At 36.0% G+C, this 23,150-nt stretch overlaps 1 non-coding gene and 1 pseudogene across 1 annotated transcript; one reads left to right on the top strand and one right to left on the bottom strand.

Moving 5' to 3' along the window:
* Positions 1 to 8,410: 8,410 nt before the first annotated feature.
* On the bottom strand, positions 8,411 to 8,517 carry LOC136396483 (U6 spliceosomal RNA). Its single transcript, XR_010749769.1, has one exon. It is a non-coding gene; the product is annotated as a U6 spliceosomal RNA (small nuclear RNA).
* A 7,628-nt stretch (positions 8,518 to 16,145) lies between these two features.
* LOC136396357 (small nucleolar RNA U3) lies at positions 16,146 to 16,226 on the top strand (annotated as a pseudogene).
* The last annotated feature ends 6,924 nt before the right edge of the window (positions 16,227 to 23,150 follow it).

Raw genomic sequence — 23,150 nt, forward strand, 5'->3', positions numbered from 1 at the left:
TTATTCTGTCCTTTATTTCTCTTACCTGAGGAGATATATTGGCTAAAATGTTGTTACAAGAGATATCAGAGAGTCTACTGCCTATGTTTTCTTTAAAATTTTTTATGGTTACACAACTTACATTTAAGTGTCTTATCCTTTTGAATTTAATTTGTGACTGGTGTAAGTTGGTGGTCTAGTTTTATTTTTTTGCATGTACTTGTCCAATTTTCCAAACACCATTTATTAAAGAGACTGTCTTTACTCCATTGTATACACTTGTCTCCTTTGTCAAATATTGATTGACCATAAAAGTGTGAATTTATTTCTGGGTTCTCTATTCTGTTTCACTGATCTGTACAGCTATTCTTATGCCAGGACCTGGCTGTGTTTATTATAATGGCATTGTGGTATAGCTTTATTTCAGAAAGTCTGATACCTCCCACTTTGTTCTTTATTTTCTTTTTTTTTTTTTTTTAATAATTTTATTTTTTTAATGGGGTGATATCAATAAATCAGGATACATATATTCAAAGATAACAAGTCCAGGTTATCTTGTCGTTCAATTATGTTGCATACCCACCACCCAAAGTCAGATTGTCCTCTGTCACCTTCTATCTTGTTTTCTTTGTGCCCCTCCCCACCCCCTTTCCCTCTCCCATTCCCCCTTCCCCCCCGTAACCACCACACTCTTATCAATGTCTCTTAGTTTCACTATTATGTCCCACCTACGTATGGAATAATACAGTTCCTGGTTTTTTCTGATTTACTTATTTCGCTTCGTATCATGTTATCAAGATCCCACCATTTTGCTGTAAATGTTCCGATGTCATCATTTCTTATGGCTGAGTAGTATTCCATAGTGTATATGTGCCACATCTTCTTTATCCAGTCATCTATTGATGGGCTTTTTGGTTGTTTCCATGTCCTGGCCACTGTGAACAATGCTGCAATGAACATGGGGCTGCATGTGTCTTTACGTATCAATGTTTCTGAGTTTTTGGGATATATACCCAGTAGAGGGATTGCTGGGTCATAAGGTAGTTCTATTTTCAGTTTTTTGAGGAACCACCATACTTTCTTCCATAATGGTTGTACTACTTTACATTCCCACCAACAGTGTATGAGGGTTCCTTTTTCTCCACAGCCTCTCCAACATTTGCTATTACCTGTCTTGCTAATAACAGCTAATCGAACAGGTGTGAGGTGGTATCTCATTGCCGTTTTGATTTGCATTTCTCTAATAGCTAAAGAAGATGAGCATCTTTTCATATATCTGTTGGCCATTTGTATTTCTTCCTGGGAGAAGTGTCTATTCATATCCTCTTCCCATTTTTTTATTGGATTGTTTGTTTGTTTGTTGTTGAGTTTTATGAGTTCTTTGTATATTTTGAATATTAGGCCCTTATCTGAGCTGTTGTTTGAAAATATCATTTCCCATTTAGTTGGCTTTCTGTTTATTTTGCTATCAGTTTCTCTTGCTGAGCAAAAACTTCTTAGTCTGATGTAGTCCCATTCATTAATTTTTGCCTTCACTTCTCTTGCCTGTGGAGTCAAATTCATAAAATGCTCTTTAAAACCCAGGTCCATGAGTTGAGTACCTATGTCTTCTTCTATGTACTTAATTGTTTCAGGTCTTATGTTTAGATCTTTGATCCATTTTGAGTTAATTTTTGTACAGGGGGAGAGACTGTAGTCCAGTTTCATTCTTTTGCATGTGGCTTTCCAGTTTTCCCAGCACCATTTATTGAAGAGGCTTTCTTTTCTCCATTGTGTGTTGTTGGCCCCTTTATCAAAAATTATTTGACTATATATATGTGGTTTTATTTCTGGACTTTCTATTCTGTTCCATTGGTCTGAGTGTCTATTTTTCTGCCAATACCATGCTGTTTTGATTGTCGTGGCCCTATAATAGAGTTTGAAGTCAGGTATTGAAATGCCCCAAGCTTCATTCTTTTTCTTTAGGATTGCTTTGGCTATTCGGGGTTTTTTATAGTTCCATATAAATCTGATGATTTTTTGCTCTATTTCTTTAAAAAACGTCATTGGAAGTTTGATGGGAATTGCATTAAATTTGTATATTGCTTTGGGTAATATAGCCATCTTGATTATATTTATTCTTCCTAACCAAGAACAAGGAATATTCTTCCATCTCATTATATCTTTTTCGATTTCCCTTAACAATGGTTTATAGTTTTCATTATATAAGTCCTTTACATTCTTTGTTATGTTTATTCCTAAGTATTTTAATTTTTTGGTTGCAATCATGAAGGGGATTATTCTTTTGAGTTCCTTCTCAGTTGTTTCATTGTTGGCATATAGAAAGGCTATTGACTTCTGTATGTTAATTTTGTATCCTGCGACCTTACTGTATTGGCTTATTGTTTCTAGTAGTCTCTTTGTGGATTCTTTGGGGTTTTCAATGTATAGGATCATATCATCTGCAAAAAGTGATACCTTTACTTCTTCTTTTCCGATATGGATGCCTTTTATTTCTTTGTCTTGTCTGATTGCTCTGGCTAGAACCTCTAGTACCACATTAAATAAGAGTGGAGAGAGTGGACAACCCTGTCTTGTTCCTGATTTAAGGGGGAAAGCCTTCAGTTTAGTGCCATTTAATATGATGTTAGCTGATGGTTTATCATATATGGCCTTTATCATGTTGAGATATTTTCCTTCTATACCCATTTTGTTGAGAGTCTTAAACATAAAATTGTGTTGTATTTTATCAAAAGCCTTTTCTGCGTCTATTGATAAGATCATGTAGTTTTTGTTCTTTGTTTTGTTGATATGGTGTATTACGTTAACCGTTTTACGTATGTTGAACCATCCTTGAGATTCTGGGATGAATCCCACTTGATCATGATGTATTATTTTTTTAATATGTTGTTGTATTCGATTTGCTAGTATTTTGTTTAGTATTTTAGCATCTGTATTCATTAGAGATATTGGTCTGTAGTTTTCTTTTTTTGTGCCATCCTTGCCTGGTTTTGGTATGAGGGTTATGTTGGCCTCATAAAATGTGTTTGGAAGTATTGCTTCTTCTTCAATTTTTTGGAAGACTTTGAGTAGAATAGGAACCAAGTCTTCTTTGAATGTTTGATAAAATTCGCTTGTATAGCCGTCAGGGCCTGGACTTTTATTTTTGGGGAGGTTTTTAATGGTTTTTTCTATTTCTTCTTTACTGATAGGTCTGTTTAGGCTTTCTGCTTCTTCTTGACTCAGTCTAGGAAGGTTGTATTGTTCTAGGAATTTATCCATTTCTTCTAGGTTGTTGAATTTAGTGGCATAAAGTTTTTCATAGTATTCTACAATAATTCTTTGTATATCTACGGTGTCCGTGGTGATTTCTCCTCTTTCATTTTGGATTTTGTTTATATGAGTTCTTTCTCTTTTTTCCTTGGTAAGTCTTGCCAAGGGTTTGTCAATTTTGTTGATCTTTTCAAAGAACCAGCTCCTTGTTCTATTAATTTTTCCTATAGTTTTTCTGTTCTCTAATTCATTTATTTCTGCTCTGATTTTTATTATCTCCTTTCTTCGGCTGGTTTTGGGTTGTTTTTGTTCTTCTTTTTCTAGTTCCTTAAGGTGGGAAGTTAAGTGGTTCACTTGGGCTCTCTCTTGTTTGTTCATATATGCCTGAAGTGATATGAACTTCCCTCTTATCACTGCTTTTGCTGCATCCCATAGATTCTGATATGTCGTATTGTCATTTTCATTAGTCTGTATATATCTTTTGATCTCTGCACTTATTTCTTCTTTGATCCATTCATTTTTTAAAAGTATGTTGTTTAGTTTCCACATTTTTGTGGGATTTTTTTTCCTCTTTTTTGCAGTTGAATTCTAGTTTCAAGGCTTTATGATCAGAAAATATGCTTGGTACAACTTCGATTTTTCTGAATTTGCTGATGTTGTTTTTGTGGCCCAACATATGGTCAATTCTTGAGAATGATCCATGTACACTGGAGAAAAATGTATACTCAGTCACTTTGGGATGAAATGTCCTGTAGATGTCTATCATATCCAGGTGCTCTAGTGTTTTGTTTAAGGCCACTATGTCTTTGTTGATTCTCTGTTTGGATGACTGATCTAGAGCCGTCAGCGGTGTATTGAGGTCTCCAAGTATGATTGTGTTTTTGTCAGTTTTTGTTTTAAGATCAATAAGTAGCTGTCTTATATATTTTGGTGCTCCTTGGTTTGGTGCATATATATTAAGAATTGTTATGTCTTCTTGATTCAGTGTCCCCTTAGCCATTATGAAATGGCCATTTTTGTCTCTGAGTACTTTTCCTGTCTTGTAGTCGGCATTATCCGATATGAGTATTGCTACACCTGCTTTTTTTTGGATGTTATTTGCTTGGAGTATTGTTTTCCAGCCTTTCACTTTGAATTTGTTTTTATCCTTGTTACTTAGATGAGTTTCCTGTAGGCAGCATACAGTTGGATTTTCTTTTTTAATCCATTCTGCTACTCTGTGCCTTTTTATTGGTGAGTTTAATCCATTTACATTTAGTGTAATTATTGATACTTGTGAGTTCCCTATTGCCATTTTATATCTTGATTTTTGTTAGTTTTGTGTCTTGTTTGATCCTTCTCTTTTGTTTTTCTATCTTTTGTTTTTATTTGGTTGTATTCCATACATCTTTCCTCTGTTGCTATCTTTTTTATCTCATGTGCTTCTGTGGTGGTTTTTTCAATGGTGGTTACCTTTGAGTAATGAAAAGGGTCCCTACCCTGTTCATTGTAGCGAACTATTTTGTGAGTACTTTTGCACTCCATCGTCCTTTGCTACTGTTGATCTCCATCTTCTCCCCCTCTTTCTTTTTGTTGTTGTCACAGTTTAAATTTGCTTTTATTGTGTTCTTCTTGGAGCTTTTACTTGTGGCTCTGTTTTTTTTTTTTTGTTCTTTGTATCTGATTGGAGAACCCCCTTTAGTAATTCCTGGAGTGGGGGTTTTCTGATGATAAATTCCCTCATCTTTTCTGTATCTGTGAATGTTTTTATTTCTCCTTCATATTTGAAGGATAGCTTTGATGGGTATAGTATTCGTGGCTGAAAGTTCCTCTCTTTCAGGACTTTATATATTGCGGTCCACTCTCTTCTAGCTTGTAGAGTTTCTGCTGAGAAATCTGATGATAATCTAATGGGCCTTCCTTTATATGTTGTATTCTTCTTTTCCCTGGCTGCCTTGAGAATTTTTTCTTTGCTGTTGGTTTGTGTCAATTTCATTATGATATGCCTTGGAGTAGGTTTGTTGGGGTTAAGAAAACTCGGAGTTCTGTTTGCTTCTTGAACTTGAGGCTTTAGTTCTTTCCACAGGCTTGGGAAGTTCTCATCTATTATTTGTTTGAGTATGTTCTCCATTCCATTTTCTCTCTCTTCTCCCTCTGATATACCTATTATTCTTATGTTATTCTTTTTGATGGAGTCAGATAATTCTTGTAGGGCTATCTCATTTTTTTTAATTTTTGAGTCTCTTTCTTCTTCTCTCTGTTGTGCCTCAAGTTGCTTGTCTTCTATTTCACTAATCCTCTCTTCTATCTGACCTGTTCTATTAGCTAAGCTTGTTACTTCGTTTTTCAGCTCGTGAATTGAGTTTTTCATCTCTGTTTGATTTGTTTTTATAGTTTCAATTTCCTTGGACATATATTCTTTGTGTTCATTGAGTTGTTTTCTGAGCTCCCTAAATTGCCTTTCTGTGTTTTCTTGTATATCTCGGAGGATTTTTAGGATTTCTATCTTGAATTCTCTGTCATTTAGCTCCAAGGTTTCCAATATATTAAATTTTTTCTCCATAGATTTTTCCTCATGTATCTGTGTTACCTCTCTTTCTTTTGTATCCATGATATTCGATTTTCTCTTCCTTAATGGCATCTGAGGGTGGTTTTGTTGATAGTATTAATGAGATTTAATAAAGAATAAAAGTTAAAAAAATAAAAAATCGAAGAGTTTTTTTTTTAAATTAATAATGAAATAAAGAAAAATAAAATAAAATAAAAATTTTAAAAAAAGGAAATTATTCCCTCCCTCCTTTTTTTCTCTCCTCTCCTCTCCCCTCTTTCTTGAGAAAATCTTGTGGTGAACTGTGAATTATAACAAACAATGCCTGTGATGGAGGGCCTGAATTGGGGAAAAGTAATAAAGGGGCAAAAAAAAAAAAAAAAAAAAGCGTATGGACCCACAAAAAGCAAATAAGGAAAAAATTTGGGTCAAGAATAAAATGATTTGCTTTTAGGTGTTGGTTGTCTAAGAGTTATGATGAGAGGAATAAGAGGAAAACGGAAAAATGGGGAGACAAATTAAAAAATTACTATTGTATTTAATGGAACAAGGACTAGATAAAATGGAGAGCCAGGGATGGGAGCACTGCTAGTGAGTTAAAAAGGTGAAGTAAAAACCCCCCAAAATGCCACAAACATAAGTTTGAGTCCCAGATAAGATAATTTGTTTGTTATTGAGGTTTGAATGAGAGGAGATGTAAAGGAGAAAGGAAGAAACTAATATAGAGGGAGAAAAGAAAGAGAGAGAGAGAAAAAAAGAGGGAACCACTCACTAAAAGAAGAAAAAAGAAAGGAGAGAGAGAGTTAAGGGTTTTGGAGTGCAACCCTCATAGAGAGAAAGGAAGAGAAGAGAAAAGATAATGGGAGATGTAACACTTATGGGTAGTGTAGTTCAAGGAGAGGAGAGAGTAAGACCGGCAGAGAGTTAATCGGCCAAATTGGAGGGGGAAAAAAAGTATCAAGAATGAAGATAAGAGAAACAAACGAACAAATATAATAAAATGGGATAGGTTATAAAGTCTGCAGATTATTCTTGATTTTGAGAGGTTATCTTCTTGCTTTTTCTTTTCTCTCCCTCTTCCTGGTCGGTGACTCTGTACCCCGGGTTCTGCCCCTTTGGCACGCTCAGGTAGAGGTTTGCAGTTGATAAGTCTCTATGGCAATGTCATGTATTGTGCTTTAGTCTCGTTGGCAGTCGAGGCTCATTAGCATTTATAGGCTCCAACAGTGAGAGAGTCCGTGTTCCTGGAGCCTTTCTCCTAGTCTTTCCTTCCTCAATTAGTAGCCTGATAATCCAGCTATGGGGTTGCTGCTGCCTCTGCCTGGATAGTAAGAGGCTCAAAGAGCTGGCAACTCCCCACTCTATTTCCACTCAGCACAGGGCTCTGGGTAAGGCTCAGTCAGTCAGAGCTGCTAGCATAATCAGGCGGGCTGTCTGCCCACTCATAGACCTCTGGCTCTGTCTGCCACTCTGTCCGGTAACACAGGCGGGCGCCCACTTCTGGGGCGCTTGGAGGAAACTCTCACTCACTGGCTGCGCGCACAGACCAGGATATCCGGCCAGCAGTCTCACGCTCTGAGTGAAACCCCCAACCGCAGGGAAAAGTTGCAGCATTGGAATTGAGTCTCGCTCCGTCCCCGTGCGCGGCTTTTGCAAGGCGCTGGGGCGGCCCGAGATTCTGCTTTGGCCCACACAAAGGCCCCTGACTCTGCCCCTCTGTGCGATAACACGGGTGCGCACTGCCGAGGCACTCGGAGGAATCTCTCATTCACTATCTGCGCGCGCAAACCAGGATATGAGGCCGGCCGCGTTTCCCTCTGAGTGAAAGCCCCTCCAGCATGGAAAATCTCCACCGTTGGAATTAGTTCTCACTCCCTCCTGTGCGTGGCTTTCCCAGGGTGCTGGGGCTGCCCAGAGACTCTGCCCTCGGCCCACAGAAAGGCCTCTGAACCTGCCTCTCCGTGGGGTAACACGGGCACCCACTCTCGGGGCCTAGGAAGAAATCTCTCGCCCACTAACTGTGCACCGACCAGGGTAAAATGGCTGCCCCGCTTGTCTTTCTTTGTTTGGGTTTGGTGCGAGTGTTAGCTTGTATTGCCCGGGTTGCCACAGGATCAGTTTTTCCTTGGCTTGGATCTCCGTGCCACAGCCTGGTTTGGCCGTTTGTGCCGCGGCCTGGATCTATTCACCCCCTTTGCCCGCCTCAGTTTCTATATTCACAGTTACCAGAGAAAGCCGCCCTGTTTAGGTTAGTGAGGAAGGCAGAGCATTTCTTACTCCCTATTTCCTTCGGGGTTTGGTTATATATTTAGCCAATTTTTCACTCGACCATACCTTTGGGTGTATTGCGAAGCATCTGGAGGCTCCAAGTATAGGTTTTTCTGTTTCTGGTTGAAGATCTTGTTGAATTTTGGGGGAGATTTATCGGTATCGCTTCCTACCCCGCCATTACTCTGACGTCATCTCGCTGTTCTTTATTTTCAAGACTGCTGAGGCTATTCGAGTTTTTTGTTTCATATAAATCTTTGGAATATTTGTTCTAGATCTGTGAAGTTTGTCATAAGTATTTTAATAAGAATTGTATTAAATACATAGATTGCTTTGGGTAGTATGGACATTTTTATAATGTTAATTATTCCTATGCATGAGAAAAGAAATACAAAACTCTTCATAAACTTGTGTATCATCCTTGAGCAGGGGCCATGCTAATCTTTTCTGTGTCATTCCAATTTTAGTATACGTGCTGCTGAAGCAAGTACTTTCCCTTAATTCTATTATTGTGCTATCTTACATTGATTGGTTTTCCTATGCTGAAACAGTCTTGCATTCCTAGGTATACTGACATTTTAACAGTATTGTAATTTCTGATTAAAGAGCATGCTATATCTTTCTATTTACTTAATCATCTTTAAGTTCTTTCAGCAATATTTTGTAGTTTAGAATACAGTGGTACCTTGAGATACAAACAGACCAACATACAAATTTTTTAAGATACAAGCTGCAACTCAGTCCATATTTTTGTTCGAGATCCGAGCAAAATTCCAAGATACCAGTCGTGATTCGGGAAGCTACCGCTAGTTTGTGCATTGGCTCATGGGTCCAGTATCAGCAGTTTGATATACAAATTGACTGACTTACGAGCTTGGTTACAGAACAAATTAAATTTGTATCTCAAGGTACCACTGTATATGTATTTTGCATAAATATTGTTAAATTTGTCCTGAAGTGTTTCACATTTTTGATATTATAAAGGGCATTTAAAATTTTCAATTTTAACTGTTCATTGCAAGTATATGGAAATGCAATTAATTTTTGTACATTAACTTTATATTCTCAATCTCAATTCTCAAGTTTATGTTATAGTAGAGAAATATTTTTTTGTTTTGTTTTTTTAAATGAGAGGAGGAGAGATAGTGAGACAGACTCCTGCATGTGCCTTGACTGAGATCCACCAGGAAATTCCTGTCTGGGGCCAGATGCTTGAATCAACTGAGTTATTTTTAGTGCCTGAGGCTGACGCACTCAAACCAACCAAGACATTCTTAGTGCCTGAGGCTGATGGTTGAACCAATCAAGCCTCTATCTGCGGGAGGGGAAGAGGGATAGATGGAGGAGAAAAGGGGGAGAGGTATAGATGTTTACTTTTCTTGTGTGCCCTGACTGGGAATCAAACCTGGGATGTCCACATGCTAGGCCAATGCTCTATCCACTGAGCCAACCAGCGAGGCCAAGTTTTAAAAATTTAGAGTTTTCTATATTGATGAACATGTTGTTTGTGAATAAGCCAATTTTAGATTTTTTCTTCTAACATGTATGCCTTTTCTCTATTTTGTTTCTACTACTGTAATGGCTAAAACCCTCTGTATAGAATAAATTAGAACAGATGTCTTTGCATTGTTCCTAATCTTAAGACAGAAACATTCCATTTTTTACCATTAAGTAGGATATTAACTATTGGCTTTTAAGGATGCCCTTTAGCAAGTTGGAGAAGTTCCATTCTATTCCTAGTTTGTTGAGAGTTTTATCATAAATATGTATTAACTTCTGTCAATTGCTTTTAAGAAATTCTATTAAGATAATCATACTGTTTTTCTCTTTATTCTGTTAATGAGTTAAAGTGAATAAATCTGAAATATTTAAATCAATGCTGAATTCATGAGATAAAAATTCCTTGATCATGATGTATGATATGTTTTTATTTATTTCTAGATTTGTTTTACCTTTTCTAGAATGTCATATAGTTGGAATTATGTGTTATGTAGCCTTTTCAATTGGTTTTCTTCACTTAAAAACTTGTATTTCCAGTTCTTCCAAGTGCTTTATGTCTTTATAACTCATTTTTTTAATCACAGAATAATTTCATAGTATGGATGTACCACAGTGTATGTATCCATTCATTTATTGTGGGGCATCTTGGCTGCTTTAAAATGTAGGCAATTGACTGACCTGTGGTGGCGCAGTGATAAAGCGTTGACCTGGAAATGCTGAGGTTGCCGGTTCAAAACCCTGGGCTTGCCTGGTCAAGGCACATATGGGAGTTGATGCTTCCAGCTCCTCCCCCTTCTCTCTCTCTTCTCTCTCCCTCTCTGTCTCTCTCTCTCCCTCTCTCTGTGTTCTCTAAAAATGAATAAAAAAAATTAAAAATAAAATGTAGGCAATTATGAATGAAGCTGCAATAAATATTTGTTTACAAAATTATATATGGACACAAATCTTTTTTTGTTGTTGTTGTATTTTTCTGAAGCTGGAAACAGGGAGGCAGTCAGACAGACTCCCGCATACGCCCGACTGGGATCCACCTGGCATGCCCACCAGGGGGCGATGCTCTGCCCATCTGGGGCGTCGCTCTGCTGCAACCAGAGCCATTCTAGTGCCTGAGGCAGAGGCCACGAGCCATCCCCAGCACCCGGGCCATCTTTGCTCCAATGGAGTCTTGGCTGCGTGAGGGGAAGAGAAAGACAGAGAGAAAGGAGAGGGGGAGGGGTGGAGAAGCAGATGTGTGCTTCTCCTGTGTGCCCTGGCCGGGAATCAAACCCGGGACTCCTGAACACCAGGCCAATGCTCTACCACTGAGCCAACCGGCCAGAGCCTGGACACAAATCTTTAATCTAAATTAGGCTAATACTCAAGAGTACTTCCTATGGCTCCAGGCAGCTTCGTTGGCTCCAGGTTCCTAGAAATCTCCCATAAACCAGGGCATCTAAGTTCCAGGGGTCCCAAGTTTCTGGTCCACCCCAATATTGGCCAACACCCATAGCACTAGCCTCCCAACAAGCTCCCACAAAACCAGACTTCCATCATATCTCAGCACTGGCTGACTTTCTTGTCCCTAAGGGAATTTTGTAGCCCCAGGCTACCAATCATAGTTGGTAATCATAAACCTAGGCTCAAAAAAGACACCTGTGAACCCAGGGACTCAGTGGGCCTCAATGCCAGGCTGGCTACCAATGTCCCAGATGTTCAGCTCACTCCAGCGCCAGACCATCCAAGAACAACAGAAGCAAGCTATCCATGTGTATCACACTACATGGTACATCCAAAATCTCTGAACAGGCTGACTGTTGAAAGAATTTGCCTCATAAATCCAGCCTGTAAACACTGGAAGAGGTGCCTATACCTTCAAATTTTTAGACACCAATGCAAGGCAACAAGAATCCTAAATTTAAAAAAAAAAAAAGTAAAAGTAATGTCACTAAATGAAACCAATAAAAATTTAATTACTGAACACAAAGAAATGGAGAGCTATGAACTGTTTAACAAAGAATTTAGAACAATTCTCCTAAATAAATCTAGTAAACTATAAGAAAAGACAGTCAACAAAATAAAATTAGAAAAAAAAATGCATAAACAAAATGAGAAGATTAATAAAGAAATAAATATCATTACAACAAACAAGTAGAACTCTTTGAATTGAAGACTATTTTTACTGAACAGAAGAATTCGAAAGAGAGCTTCAATAACAGACTCAACCAAAAATAAGAAATATTTAGTAAACTAGAAGAAAGAATATTTGAAATTATCCAGTTAGAGGAAGAAAGGAAGGAAGGAAGGAAGGAAGGAAGGAAGGAGGGAAGGAGGGAGGGGGGAGGGAGGGAGGGAGGGAGGGGGGGAGGGAGGGAGGGAAGGAAGGAAGGAAGGAAGGAGTGAAGAAAATTAATGTGAATTATATGATTTCATTAAAGCAACATCTATGCATTATTGTATTCTCAGAAAGAGAAGAATAAAAAAAGGAGCAGAAAGCTTATTTTAGAAATAATAACTGATAAATTCCTAAATTTGGAAAATATTTAGATATCCAAGTTCATGAAACTAATAAATAATTCCAATATTTCAGCTAAGAATTTTTTTTCCAAGACACATTAAAATAAAAATGTCTAAAATTAAAGATAAAAAGAGAATTATAAAAACAGCAAGAGAAAATAATTCTCATGTATAAGAAAGTATTCCTAAGGTTATTAGCAAATTTCTCAACAGAAATTTTGCAGGCCAAGAAAAAATGGGATGATATATTAAAAGTGCTGAAAAAAACCCTGCCAGCCAAGAATACTTTACCCAGAAAAGTTGTCTTTCAGGAATGAAGGCCCTGGACATTTGCTCAGTTGATAGAGTGTCAGCCCAGTATATGGATATCCCGGGTTTGATTCCCAGTCAGGGCACACAAGAGAAGTGATCATCTGCTTCTCTTCCCCCTCCTTTCCCCCTTCTCTCTCTCTCCCCCTCCAACAGCCCATGGCTCAAATGATTCGAATGTCAGCCTTGGGCATTGAGGATAGCTTGGTTGGTCTGAGCACATCAGCCTCAGGCGTTAAAAACAGCTCAGTTGATTGGAACATTAGCCTTAAATAGGAGTTGCCAGGTGGATCCTGAAGTCTGTCGCACTATCTCCCTTCCTCTCACTTAAAAAAAAAAAAAAAAAAAGACTTTTCCAAATACACAAAAGCTGAGAGAGTTCATCAACATTAGACCTGCCTTACAAAAAAAATGTTGATAGGAGTTCTTTAAGCTAAAAGAAATGAATGTTAATTAGTAACAAAAAAATCTGAAAATACAAAACATCCTGGTAAAAGTAAGTAGTCAAATTCAGACTATATTAATACTGTAATATAGTGGTATATTAATCACTTATCTTTAGTGTAAAGGTTTAAAGGACAAAATATAGAAATAGCTACAATAATTTATTAATGGATATATACTATAAAAGAGGTAAATTATGCTATCAAAAATATAAATTATGGGAGTGGGTAAAAAGGTAGTTTTTGTATGCAATTAAAGTTAAGTTGTTATCAGTATAAGAAAGACTATTGTATCTATAGGGTGGGCAAAAGTAAGCTTACAGTTGTGAGTTGTATTATTATTTATTTATTCATTAACTATTGTATTATTGATTTGTATTATTTGTCTTTTTCCATATGAACAATTGTAAACTTACTTTTGCCCACCCTTGAATAAAATGTTTTAGGCAAGTCTAATGGTAACCACAATGAAAAACCTATAATAGATATACAAAAGAAAAAGACAAATATTTAAAAAGCGTACTGCCTGAACTGTGGTGATGCAGTGGATAAATCATTGACCTAGAATGCTGAGGTCACTAGTTCAAAACCCTGGGCTTGCCCAGTCAAGTCATATATGAGAGTTGATGCTTCCTGCTCCTCCTCCCCCTTCTCTCTCTCTTTCTCTCCATTCTATAATGAATAAATAAAGTCTTTAAAAAATAAAAATCGGCCCTGGCCAGTTGGCTCAGTGGTAGAGCGTCGGCCTGGTGTGCAGAAGTCCCGGGTTCGATTCCCGGCCAGGGCACACAGGAGAGGCACCCATCTGCTTCTCCACCCCTCCCCCTCTCCTTCCTCTCTGTCTCTCTCTTCCCTTCCCCTCCTGCAGCCGAGGCTCCATTGGAGCAAAGATGGCCCGGACGCTGGGGATGGCTCCTTGGCCTCTGCCCCAGGCGCTAGAGTGGTTCTGGTCGCAACAGAGCGACGCCCCGGAGGGGCAGAGCATCGCCCCCTGGTGGGTGTGCCGGGTGGATCCTGGTTGAGCACATGCGGGAGTCTGTCTCTCCCCGTTTCCAGCTTCAGAAAATAAATAAATAAATAAATAAAAATAAAAAATAAAAAAATAAAAATCATATCAATAAATGAACGTGCCAGTCCACAAACAATGACAGCAAAAGAAGAAGAAAAAAAGGAACTAGAAAACAACAAAAAACAGTAAGATACAATTAACAAGTCCTCACCTATCGATAATTATGTTGTATAATTTTATTGACTTTTCCAGTCAAAAGAAATAGAATAGCTGAATGGATTAGAAAACAAAAAGCAACTATATACTGCCTAAAGAGACTAACTTCAGATTTAAGTACAATCATTGGCTCAAAGTGAAGGAATGAAAAAAGAAATTCCACAGAAATGGAAAACAACAGAAAACAAGAGTAACTATACTTATATCAGATAAAATATACTTTCAGTCAAACACTAGCAAGAGACAGAGAAGGTCATTATATAATAATAAAAGTGTCAATTTATAAAAAAGATATAAAATTGTGAATATACAGTGTGTCCGAAAGTCATGGTGCACTTTTGACCAGTCACAGGAAAGCAACAAAAGACAATAGAAATGTGAATCTGCACCAAATAAAAGGAAAACCCTCCCAGTTTCTGTAGGATGATGTGGCAGCATGCCCTTTATATAAGGGCCTTTAAATATATTAAGCAAATACTAACAGATCTGAAAAAAAAATAGACAAAAATATAATAACAATAAGGGACTTTAGTACCCCACTTTAAACAATGGATAGATCATTCAGACAGAAAATCAATAAGAAAACACTAGATTTGAACTGTACCTTAGACCAAGTGGACCTAACACATACACAAAATATTCCACCCAACAGCAGCAGAATACACATTCTTCTCAAGCACACAGTGAACGTTCTCCAGTATACATCATATGTTAAGTAAAAATAAAAGCCTTAATAAATGTAAGAAAACTGAAATACCAAGTATCTCTTCTGACCAAGTGCTAGAAAACTAGAAATCAGTCATAGGAAGAAAACTGGAAGATTAAGAAATGTGTGAAAATAGAACAATACACTTTTGAACAACCATGGGGTTGCAGAAGAAATCAAGAGAGAATTTAAAAATATTTTGAAATAAAAATTAAAACACGACATGTCAAATTGTATTGGGTGCCACAAAAGCAGTTCTAAGAGTAAAGTTTATAGTGATATACCACCCTTGTTAAGAAGGAAGAAAGAGCACAATATACATTCTAACTTTACTCCTCCAGGACCTAGGAAAAGAAGAATAAACTAAGCCCAAAATTAGCCAAAGAAAGGCAATAACAACAATCGGAGCAGAAATAAATAAAATAGAGACCAGGAAAATGAAAGAAAATATCAACAAAACTAATAGCTGGCTTTTTGAAAAGATAAAATTGACAAATTCTTAGGTAGACTAAGAAAAAAAGAGAAGATTCAAACAAATAAAATCAGAAATAAAGAGAAGACATTAGAACTGACACAACAGAAATACAGGGCCCATAAGAGTCTGCTAAGAACAATTATATACCAATAAATTGGATAACCTAGAAGAAATGGATAAATTCCTACAAGCATGCAAACTTACAACACTGAATTATGAAAAGTTAGAAAATTTAACAGACCAATGACAAGTGAGGCAATTGAAACAGTTATCAAAAACCTCCCAACATAGAAAAGCCAAGGACAAGATATTTCCTGGTGGATTCTACCAAATATTCAAAGAAGAATTAATACTAATCTTTCTCAAACTCTTCCAAAAAATTAAAGAGGAGAGAACTCTTTTTATGAGGCCAATACTACCCTGATGCCAAAGCCACATAAGTCAACACAAGGAAAGAAAATTGAAGGCTAATATCCCTGGTGAATATAGATGCAAAAATCCTCAATAAAATACTAGGAAATTCAACCAACAGTACAGTAAAAGAATTGTACACCATGTTCAAGTGGGATTTTCCCCTGGGTGCAAGAATGGTTCAGTATATATGAACCAATAAATGTCATACACCATATTAATAGAATGAAAGCTCAAAACCATATCATCATCTCAATAGGTACAGAGAAAGCATTTGACAAAATTTAATATCATTTCATAATAAAAAGTCTCAACAAATTGGGTGTAGAAAGAAAGTACCTTAACACAATAAAGATCACATATGACAAACCCACAGCAAACATCATACTCAGTAGTGAAAGACCGAAAGTTTTGTTAATGATCAAGAACAAGACACCACTTCTATTTGACATAGTACTGGAAGTCTTAGTCAGAACAATTAGGTAAAATAAATAAATAAAAAGACAAAAGGCATTACAATTGGAAAGGAAGTTAAACTGTTTCTGTTTGCAGATGATAAGACTATACTTTCAGGGATCATTTCTATAGTTTGTTTGCAGATGATTGGTTTTTATATATAGAAAAACCTAAAGACAGATTCCACCAAAAACTATTGCAACTAATAAACAATCTCAGTAAAGCTGCAGGATATGAAAATCAACACACAAAAGTTAGTTGTGTTTCTATACATTAACAATGAACTTTATGAACAAAAGATAAAGGAAGCAATTCCATTTACAATAGCATCAAAAATACTTAGGAATAAATTTAACCAATAAGATTTATTTTCTTTTTAAAAATTAATTAATATATTTATTTTTAAGTAAGAAGAGGGGAGATAGAGAGACAGACTCCTGCATGTGTCCTGACCAGGATCCACCCGGTACCCCCCACTTCTGGGGCTGATGCTAGGAACAACCAAAATATCCTTAGCGCCTGAGGCCAATGCTTGGACCAACTGAGCCACTGACTGTGGCAGGGAGGGGAGAAGAGAAGGGAGAGAGGGAAGGAGAGAGAAGCAGATGGTTGCTCCCCATGTGTGCCTTCACTAACCATGATTGAACCCAGCACTTTCACATGTCGACCTGACACTCTATCCACTAAGCCAACTGGCCTGGGCCCAGATTAATTTTCTGTACAAGGTGGGGTAAAAGTAAATAAATGTATAGTTGTTCATATGGGAAATAATACAATAATTAATAAATAATAAAGCAAGAATAAACTCAGTTTTGTGTACTCACAACTGTAAACCTACTTTTGCCCCACCCTTTATGTCTTTAAGTTGGACAGTGTCAGTTTTTCCATTTTTTATTCATTATTGTACTGGCTATCAGGAGTCTCTTGACTTTCCATATAAGGCTTGTCAATATCCACAAAATAACTTGTTGGGATTATGATAGGGATTGCATTGGATCTACAGATCCAAGTTGAGAAAAACTGACATTTTAACAATTTGAGTCTTCCAATTTTTGTACATGGAATATCTTTCCATTTATTTCTTTGAATATTTCATTAGAGTTTTGCAGTTTTCTTCATATAGAAATATGTTGTATTCCTCATATAGAAATAGCTTATATACTTTTGTTAGATTTATGCTTAAACATTAATTTTTATAGTGCTAATATAAATGATGTTGTGCTTTTAATTTCAAATTTGAATTACTCATTGCTGGTATATAATAATACAATTGACTTTTAAATATTACTTTGTATCCTGAAACCTTGCTATTATTGCTTATTAAATACAGGAGTACTTTTGTTCATTCTTTGGGATTCTCTACATAGATAATCATGTTACCTGTGAACAAAGACAGTTACAGTTATTCCTTCAAAATCTGTATGTCTTTTATTCCTTTTCTTGTTTTATTGGATCAGCCAAGACTAGTATGATGGAATAGTCAGAGGGGAATCCTTCCTTGTTCCTGATCTTATAGGAAAGACTAATTCCTCACTCTTAAGTATAATGTTAGCCAAAAGTTTTATTCATATGTTCAATAACAAGTTGAGACAGTTCCCCTCTATTTATAGTTTGCTGAACGTTTTTGTCATGAATGAGCATTTGCTTTTATTAAATTGTTTCTCTATATCTGTTGATACAATCATATAATTTTTATTCTTTAACCTGGATTACATTCCCTAATTTTCAAATGTTGAATCAATCTTTTATTCTTGGAATAAAATACACTTAATCATGGTGTCAATTCTTTTTATATATTGTTCAATTTGATTTGTAAATATTTTACTGAAGATTTTTACATTTATGTTTGTGAGAGATTTTGGTTTGTAGTTTTCCTTTCTGGCAAGTTTTTATCTGGTTTTGGTATTTGAGTAATTGTGAGCCTCATGAGTTAAGAACTATTCCCTCAGGGGAAGACAAGGTGGCGCTGGAGTAGGTGGACGTACCAACATCCACCTCCCAGAACCAAAGTGGATTACAAACTAATTTTAAGAACTATCATCTGGAAAAACCAACTTTGGACTAAACTAAGAAGACCCTTCAACCAAGGAACACTGAAGAAGCCACACCGAGACTGGTAGGAAAAGCGGAAAGGCGGAGAGGGCTCCCCAGCTCCCTGGAGCGAACGGCAGCCAGGAGAGACTCGCGTGGCGGCAACTTAGTGTATTCTAAGGTTCTCTTTACCACGCCACAGTCGCAGAGCTCCAGGGAAAAGCAACCTGGTCTCATCTCTCCAGGCAGAGGAGAACAGAAGCTCCATCTCCACACATGGTGCAGATGGCATTTCCAGTCTACCTGAATCATTACCAGCTAGAAGCAGCAATCATTGAGACTTGGACGTGAGCTGCAAAGTATAGAATTGTGACAACAATTCCAGTGCCACGTGGACTTTTCCTGGACATGGACTTTTCCTGGACTCCTGCTCCTTGTGACAGATCCTAACGGACTGAACTGGGGTTGGATTGCATTTGCAGGGATTTGGAATTGTGTTGGTGCCAACTTGGACTTGGTGAACATGTTAAGGACACTACTCTTTTATGGTTTCTTGCTGTATTGGCCAAGAGTTTGCTTAAAGGACTTAATCACTGTAAAAAAAAAAATAGAAGACTGGATAAAGAAGATGTGGCACATATACACTATGGTATACTACTCAGCCATAGAAATGATGACATCGGATCACTTACAACAAAATGGTGGGATCTTGATAACATTATACAAAGTAAAATAAGTAAATCAGAAAAAACCAAGAACTGCATAATTCCATATATTGGTGGGACATAAAAATGAGACCAAGAGACATGGACAAGAGTGTGGTCCATGTCTTTTTTGGGGGGGAGGTCGGGAGGGAAGGAGGGAGAGGGGGAGGGGTACAAAAGAAAACTAGATAGAAGGTGATGGAGGACAATCTGACTTTGGGCAATGGGTATGCAACACAATTGAATGACAAGATAACCTGGATATGTTTTCTTTGAATATATGTACCCTGATTTACTGATGTCACCCCATTTAAATTAATAAAAATTTATTTATAAAAAAAATTTTTTTTAATTAAAGAAAAAAAGAACTGTTCCCTCTGCTTGTATTTTCTGGAACAGATTGTAGAGAATTGGAATTATTTATCCCTTACATGTTTGGTACGATTCACCAGAAAATCTATCTTCACCTGGTGCTTTCTGTTTGGGAGATTATTATTGATATGATTTTTAAACAGATTATCGATTTCTCCTTGTGTAGGTTTTGGTTGATTGTATATATCAAGAAATAGGCCTCTTTCATTAAAGTTATCAAATTTGTGGGCATGAAAGTATTCAGAGTATTTCTTCATTACCCTTTAAATGTACATGGGATCAGTAGTCATGGCCCTTCTTTCTTTCTGATATTAGTAATTTGTGTCTTTTCTCTTGTTTTCTTCACTAGCCTGGTTAGAGATGTATCTATTTTATTGATCTTTTTAAAAATAAAAACAGCTTTTGGCTTTGATTTTTCTCTATTGTTTTTCTTTGTTCAATTTAATTGATTTCTATACTAATATTTATTATTTTTCTGATAACTTTGGATTTAATTTGCTGTTATTTTTCTAATTTTCTAAAGTGGAGGTTTATCTTTTCTAATATATGCATTTAATGTTATAAATTTCCCTTAAAACATCCCATAGATTTTGATATTTTGTTTTCATTTTTATTTAGTCCAAATACTTTAAAATTTTCTCTTGAGATTTACTCTTTTACAATGTGTTATTAAAAGATGTGTTAATTAATCTCCAAACTCTAAATTTTTCAGCTTTGTTTCTGTTATTGATTTATAATTAATTTCATTGTGCTCTGGACATAAACTTTATATGATTTATATGCTTTTAAACATGAAAAGATGTGTTTTGTGGCCTAGAATATATCTATTTTAATGTTTTATGTGAGTTTGAGAAGAACATGTATTCTACTGTTGTTGGAGAAGCAGTCAATAGATGCCAATTATATCTAACTGATTGATGATGGTACTGTTCTATTCAATTATATCCTTACTGATTTTCTTCCTGCTGAAGCTGTGAATACTGATAGAGGAGTAAAAGTCTTGAATTCCCCAAATATAGTAGTGGAATTGTTTATTTCTCCTTTCAGTTCTATCAGTTTTTGCCTCAAATATTTTTATGCTCTATTTTATTTTTTTAATTTTATTTAGAAAATTAAATTCAGCAGTGACATCAATCCATAACAGTACATAGGTTTCAGGTAAACATTTCTACATTTCTATAGTATTTGAACTGTTGATTATGTTTTATACCCATCACTCAAAGTCAAATCATTTTCTATCACCTTGTACTTGTCCCTCCTTACGCCCTTCCCCAACCCTCCAACCCTCAATGTCTTCTAGGAGAATTGACCTCATTATCACATGTAGTGTCCCATTTATCTATGACTTTCTTTGCTCTAAACTCTGCTTTGTCTTAAATTATATAGATACTCTAAAGCTTTTTAAAATTAGTGTTACCATGGTATATCGTTCTCTTTTCCTTTATTTCTGTTTCTGTATCTTTAGATTTCAAGTGCAGTTTCTTGTAGACCAATATAGTTTGGTCTAATTTTTAATCCAGTCTAACAGTTTCTTTTAATTATTATATCTAGACCACTTATAGTTAAAATAATAATTTATATAGCTGGGTTAATAGATAACATATTTTTTAACCGTTTGGGATTTATTGTCATTTTATTTTTTTAATTAATTATTTTATTTATTTTTCTCTTCTACTCTCTTTATGCCTTCTCTGGTTGTAATTGAGCATTTTATATGATTTTTATTTTCTGTCCTTGCTTAGTATATTAACTATACTTTTTTGAAATAAAATTTGGTGGTTTTCATAGAGTTTGTAATATACATTTACAATTAAGTTTATTTTCAAATAACACTATACTGCTTCATGGGTAGCATAGGTACCTTATAAAATTGCTGTTATGCATGTAATTTTTCCATAGATATACTCACTTAGTTGCTTCTATTCTATTTTGAACAAACGGTCATATGTTAGATCAGTTAAGAATAAGAAAAAATATTTCATTTTACCTTTACTTATTCCATCTCTAACACTGTTTTTTTATATATATAAATCTAGGTTTCTGCATTATACCAGTTTTCTTTTTCCTGAAGAAATTTTTTTTAACATTTCTTATAAAACAGAACTACTAACAACTAATTTCCTCAGTTTTTGCTTATTTGAGTACATCTTTAATCATTTTTTACCTTTGAATATTAGTTTAGTGGGTTTTTTCTTTTATTATTTTATATACTTCACTTCACTCTTTTCTTGCTTGCATGGCTTTTGAAGAGATGCCCAGAATAATTCTTATCCTTGTTCCTCTATAGATAGTGTGTGTTCCTTTCCTTCTCCATGACTTCCTTCAGTGTTTTCTTTTTGTCTTTGATTTTCTGCGGTTTGACTATGATATGCCTAGTTGTAGATTTTGTGGCATTTATCTTATTTGATATTCTCTAGCTTCCTCAATCTGTGGTATGGTGTTCTGCCATTAATTTTGGAATATTCTTAGACAATTATTACTTTAAATATTTCTTTTGTTTTTTCCACTTTCTTTCCCTTTTGGTATTCCTGTTATGCATGTTATAGTTTTTGTAATTGTTCCATAGCTCTTGGATATTCTGTTCTATTTCTTTCATTCTTTTTTCTCATTGACTTTCAGTTTGGGATACTCTCACTGTTCACAAAAATTAGAGGATATTTTATTGCTTCATATTCATTTTGAAATATCCCCTAATTTTTGTAAGCAGTAGATTTTCACATTCAGTAATATTTTTCTTCAGCCATGTCCAGTCTAATGAGGCCAACAAAGGCATTCTTTATTTTTGTTATAGTGTTTCTGATTTATAGAATTTTCTTTTGATTCATTTCTTAGGGTTATTTTTCTCTCTCTGCTTACATTATTACACAACTGTTCTTGCATGTTATCCACTTTTTTCCACTAAATCCCTTAACCAGGTAATTATATTTACTTAAAATTCCTGATCTATAATTCTAAAATCTCTATCATATTTAAGTCTGGTCATTATGCTTCTTTCTTTCTCTTTATACTGTACTTTTTTATTTTAGTATGCTTTGCAATTTTTTATTGAAAGCTGAATATTATATTTCAGGTGAAAGGAACTGAGATGATAAATAAGTCTTTAGTGTGGGGTTTTAGGTTTATCTGTCTAAAAACTGGGCTGTGTTTATTGTTTGCTCTAGCCATAGCTCTCAGAGGTTTAAATTTCCACCAGTGCCCTTGCTTTTGTCTCCTCCCCCCACATATACACACACTGTTTTTTTGGTTTCCTTACAGGCTTACTTCTTAACTAAGTCTGATTCTTGCAATTCTTTCAGTTGTAATCCCTTGTTATTATACAGGAACTTTATTGATTAGTGGTAAGGTGTGGGGGTAGGGTGAGCATTCTATAGTCCTATGATAGACGTCAGTCGTGTAGTGAGTACATGTCCCCAGGCTGTGACCTACACTAGAACTTCTTGTCTTTACCTCTTTAGGTGAGACAGGAAGCCTAAAATGGGTTGGAATTTGTTATTTCTACTCCCTCAAGTTTGAAAGGCTCTGAAAAAACTTAAGTTGGTAAGGTCTGGTACATAGTTTCCTCTGAGGAAAATCTTTTGTTAGAGAAAAAGGAATGCTCTGGGCTGCATTTACACTTTTCCTTCCAGAAGTATAAGGTTTGTTTGTTTGTTTTCTGCTCTTCATCCTGAGAATCTGATAGGTCGCCTAGAGGTAGAATTAATGAAAGTGGGGATCACCTGTCTTCTGAACCTCCAGGAGGTTTTATCTTTAAAGTTAGTACATCCTCAATCTCTACTAATTAGTCACTTACCCCAAGTGGTCCTACCAGTTTCTGACTGTAGCAGTGGCTCCAGCTCATGGTAAGCTGTGATTCTGTGTATCTGCCACTCTCCAGTTTTCAGGGCCACTGTTTTCCTAGTGACCACTGATTTTCTTCTTACTGCATCCATAGTTTTACCTTTTCAAGAATTACATAGTTAGAATCATGCAGTAGGTTTTTTCAGATTGGTTTCTTTCACT

The sequence above is a fragment of the Saccopteryx leptura genome, chromosome 2 (assembly GCF_036850995.1).
Source record: "Saccopteryx leptura isolate mSacLep1 chromosome 2, mSacLep1_pri_phased_curated, whole genome shotgun sequence".
NCBI lineage: Eukaryota > Metazoa > Chordata > Mammalia > Chiroptera > Emballonuridae > Saccopteryx > Saccopteryx leptura.